Below are 5,413 nucleotides of genomic sequence, written 5' to 3'. Positions count from 1 at the left end.
TGATGAAACATGTTGACGAATTTATAAAATTGTTCATGAGTTAAAGAAGTGTTTAAGAATTTAGAAATGTTCAGGATTTCTAAAATCTTTGTGAATTTTTGAAAAATCATTTTTTTATTAAATGTATATTGTTGAATTTTTCTTAAAACTAAAATTACTTACGATTTTCAAAAAATAATCATGATTTAGCAAAACATTCACTATCTATACCTACTAATAAAGGGAGATAATATTCCTTGTTTGGTTTGGGCTGCTTTGTTGATTTTCGTTTCGCCCATCATCAATCACTAGCAAAAGAGCCTGTGCGTTGCAACGGAAAAAAATAACACACGCTCTTAACTCAATAGTCATGACTGAAAACCCCAATAAGTCCATGTCCTTTAATTTAACAGGGCATCACATTTGTGTTGCTGCTTATCCTCCTTACTCTCGCCGGCGGTGGCCTTTGTTCTCACACAACCATAATGCATTTGAATGTGGTCAACTCTAAGGCGTCTCTCTCCCTCCCCCTCCCTCCCTCCCCTCCTCTCTCTCTCTCATGCTCTACGAAAATAAGATGAGAAATATGTTGGTTTTTAGAATTGTGCATGTGTGGTTATCGATATTTTCTTTCACCTCAATTTGGTTTTAGTGGTTGTTTATTTGCAATCGGGATTGCCGCCAGTACGAAAGAATGATAGACCGTATGTTATAGATTAAGTTTACATCCAGAATAATACTTAAAAAATATTTACAGGCAAAATAATATCATATTCAGATTCTACACATTTCTCTAATCATATTTTATATATAACATGTTAAAATCGGAGTTACGGTTTAAAAGATATGCATAATTTAGAAAAGCATTTGTTTTAGATGGACTGCGGATTGATTAACCAAATAATCTGGGGGTTTTCTGTTAAAACGAAAAAACAATTCATTTGACTTACATATGAATGGCGGGTTAATTACCTCCAAAGTCAGGGGGTTTTCTAAGAACACCACAAAAAAGGGTTCGGCTGCGACTTAAGTTGGACCGTGGGTTAATTCACATAAAATGCAGGGGTGTTTCTATAAAAGGGATGACAGACAGACATAAGCAATAGTTCCTTTACTATTAGGTACCAGAAAAAGGCTCGTGCGTTGCAACGGGAAACAACACAATGCCTGGTGCAAGAATCATGATGTGCAAATGTGGTATAGTTAAAGGATAAATCTCGCCCTCGCAAAAAAGGATAATTCTTGAGTGCAGATGTTCGCCCATATATCTACCAACCTGGTGCGTTGTCACACCATTAGATTGCCACACGAGCTCAAAGAAGATGTGGTTTGATTTGGACGAGGCTTATGTGGAAATTGCTGATGAGATTGTGCTTGAGATCCGTCTTTTGAACATGTTATGCTAGAAAGAGAGATGCGTTTAGGCCTTGTACAATGTTAGGTGCTTATGGTGATTCTTAGAAAAGTAAAAACGGATTTTTTTAAGCACCAGTGCCTCTTTCTATAGGAGAGGCGCCTGATTAAGCGTCGACTCTCTACAAATAAGCAGTGATGCGTAAAGGAAGAATGATTTATTTCTTAAAGCGCCTCCCCTAAACGTATTGCATTGTACAAGGTCTTAAAAGGCTACTCAGAAAACCAAAAAAATGACGGCGTTATCCATGCTTGATTTCAAAGGTGGCACTTCAAAATATTCTTTGGTTGAGAATCTTCATGCTATGGACCATGGTTGATGAATCATCCACTTTTCTTTGACCTAGGCCTATTACTAAACAGTAAGATGCAGCGAGCTACACTTCCCCACAGCGATTGGACACTTCTAGCCGTTCGATCTGAAGGAAATATGTCCGAGTGGCAATAATAAAGTTATTATTTATTTCCTTATTTCATGGTAAATGTTTATTATTCATGCTAGAATTATATTAACCGGAAACTTAGTACATGTGTGAATACATAGACAAAACATAAGTGTCCCTAATATGCCTCTACTTGACTAGCTCGTTTATCAAAGATGGTTATGTTTCCTAACCATAGACATGTGTTGTCATTTGATGAACGGGGTCACTTCATTAGGAGAATGATGTGATGGACAAGACCCATCCGTTAGCTTAGCATTATGATCGTTAAGTTTTACTGCTATTGCTTTCTTCATGACTTATACATGTTCCTCTAACTATGAGATTATGCAACTCCCGAATACCGGAGGAACACCTTATGTGCTATCAAACATCACAACGTAACTAGCTGATTATAAAGAGGCTCTACAGGTGTCTCCGAAGGTGTTTGTTGAGTTGGCATAGATCGAGATTAGGATTTGTCACTCCAATTATCGGAGAGGTATCTCTGGGCCCTCTCGGTAATGCACATCACTATAAGCCTTGCAAGCAATGTGACTAATAAGTTAGTTACAGAATGATGCATTACAGAACGAGTAAAGAGACTTGCCGGTAACGAGATTGAACTAGGTATTGAGATACCGACGGTCGAATCTCGGGCAAGTAACATACCGACGACAAAGGGAACAACGTATGTTGTTATGTGCTACGTCTTGAGCTTGCGTTGGTTTTCCTTGAAGAGGAAAGGGTGATGCAGCAATAGTAGCGTAAGTATTTCCCTCAGTTTTTGAGAACCAAGGTATCAATCCAGTAGGAGGCTCCTCAAAAGTCCCATGCACCTACACAAACAAACAAATAACTCGCAACCAACGCAATAAAGGGGTTGTCAATCCCTTGACGACCACTTGCGAAAGTGAGATCTAATAGAGATAGTATGATAAGATAAATATATTTTTGGTATTTTATAATATAGATGCAAAAAGTAAAGATGCAAATAAAAGTAGATTGGAAGCAAATATGATAAGAGATAGACCCGGGGGGCATAGGTTTCACTAGTGGCTTGTCTCAAGATAGCATAAGTATTACGGTGGGTGAACAAATCACTGTCGAGCAATTGATAGAAAAACGAATAATTATGAGATTATCCAGGCATGATCATGTATATAGGCATCACGTCCGCAACAAGTAGACCGACTCCTGCCTGCATCTACTACTATTACTCCAAACATCGACCGACTCCTGTCTGCATCTAGATTATTAAGTTCACAAAGAACAGAGTAACACTTTAAGCAAGATGACATGATGTAGAGGGATAAACTCATGCAATATGATATAAACCCCATCATTTTATCCTCGATGGCAACAATACAATACGTGCCTTGCAACCCTTTCTGTCACTGGGTAAGGACACCGCAAGATTGAACCCAAAGCTAAGCACTTCTCCCATGGCAAGAAAGATCAATCTAGTAGGCCAAACCAAACTGATAATTCAAAGAGACTTGCAAAGATAACTCAATCATACATAAAAGAATTCAGAGGAGATTCAAATATTATTCATAGATAAACTTGATCATGAACCCACAATTCATCGGATCTCGACAAACACACCGCAAAAAGAGTTTACATCGAATAGATCTCCACAAGAGAGGGGGAGAACATTGTATTGAGATCCAAAAAGAGAGAAGAAGCCATCTAGCTAATAACTATGGACCCAAAGGTCTGTGGTAAACTACTCCCAACTCATCGGAGAGGCTATGGTGTTGATGTAGAAGCCCTCTGTGGTCGATTCCCCCTCCGGCAGAAAGCCGGCGAAGGCTCCAAGATGGGATCTCGCGGATACAGAAGGTTACAGCGGTGGAAATTGTGTTTCGGTGGCTCCCTTGATGTTTTCAGGGTACGTAGGCTTATATAGGAGGAAGAAGTACGTCGGTGGCCGCCCGAGGGGCCCACGAGACAGGGGGTGCGCCCTATAGGGGGGGGGGCGCCCTACCCTCTCATGGCCGCCTCGACTGCTTCTTGACTTGCACTCCAAGTCCTCTGGATCACGTTCGTTCCAAAAATCACGCTCCCGAAGGTTTCATTCCGTTTGGACTCCGTTTGATATTCCTTTTCTTCGAAATACTGAAATAGGCAAAAAAAACAGCAATATGGGCTGGGCCTCCAGTTAGTAGGTTAGTCCCAAAAATGATACAAATGTGTAAAATAAAGCCCATAAACATCCAAAAGGGGTAATATAATAGCATGGAGCAATCAAAAATTATAGATACGCTGGAGACGTATCAAGCATCCCCAAGCTTAATTCATGCTAGGTAAATGATAAAAACAGAATTTTTGATATGGAATGCTACCTAGCATAATTCTCAATGTAATTTTCTTTATTGTGGCATGAATGTTCAGATCCAAATGATACAAAATAAAAGTTCATATTAACATGAAAATGGTGATACTTCAAGCACACTAATCAAAGTAATCATGTCTTCTCAAAATAACATGGCTAAAGAAAGTTATCCCTGCAAAATCATATAGTCTCACTGTTGCTCTATTTTCATCACAAAAAGTATTTAATCATGCACAACCCCGATGACAAGCCAAGCAATTGTTTCATACTTTCATAATCTCAAACTCTTTCAACTTTCACGCAATACATGAGCGTGAGCCATGGACATAGCACCTATATGTGGAGTAGAATGGTGGTTGTGGAGAAGACAAAAGGGAGAAGATAGTCTCACATCAACTAGGCGTATCAATGTGTTGGGAAACGTAGTAATTTCAAAAAAAAATCTACCGCACACGCAAGATCATGGTGATGCATAGCAATGAGAGGGGAGAGTGTTGTCCATGTACCCTCGTAGACCGAAAGCGGAAGCGTTAGAACAACGCGGTTGATGTAGTCGTACGTCTTCACGGCCCGACCGATCAAGCACCGAAACTACGACACCTCCGAGTTCTAGCACACGTTCAGCTCGATGACGATCCCCGTACTCCGATCCAACAGAATGTCGGGGAAGAGTTCCGTCAGCACGACGGCGTGGTGACGATCTTGATGTTCTACCGTCGCAGGGCTTCGCCTAAGCACCGCTACAATATTATCGAGGACTATGGTGGAGGGGGGCACCGCACACAGCTAATAGGTCAAGAGATAAATTGTTGTCTCTATGGGGTGCCCCTTCCCCCGTATATAAAGGAGTGGAGGAGGGGTCCGACCAAGGGGGGTGGCGCGCCCTAGAGGGGGAGTCCAATCCCAACCGGGAGTAGGACTCCCCCCTTTCCTATTAGGAGAGGGATAAGGCCCAATAAGGCCCATATACCTCCCGGGGGGTTCCGATAACCTCCCGGAGCTCCGGCATTGTCCCAATCTCACCCGAAACCTTTCCGGTGTCCAAATATAGTCATCCAATATATCGATCTTTATGTCTCGGACATTTCGAGACTCCTCGTCAAGTCCGTGATCACATCCGGAACTCCGAACAACCTTCGATACATCAAAACTCATAAACTCATAATAAAACTGCCAACGAAACCTTAAGCGTGCGGACCCTACGGGTTCGAGAACTATGTAGACATGACCGAGACTCGTTTCCGGTCAATAACCAATAGCG

This window comes from Triticum dicoccoides, chromosome 1B, assembly GCF_002162155.2.
Source record: "Triticum dicoccoides isolate Atlit2015 ecotype Zavitan chromosome 1B, WEW_v2.0, whole genome shotgun sequence".
In the NCBI taxonomy this organism is placed as follows: domain Eukaryota; kingdom Viridiplantae; phylum Streptophyta; class Magnoliopsida; order Poales; family Poaceae; genus Triticum; species Triticum dicoccoides.
The sequence above is the reverse complement of the archived record's forward strand: the minus strand, read 5'-3'. Positions refer to the sequence as shown.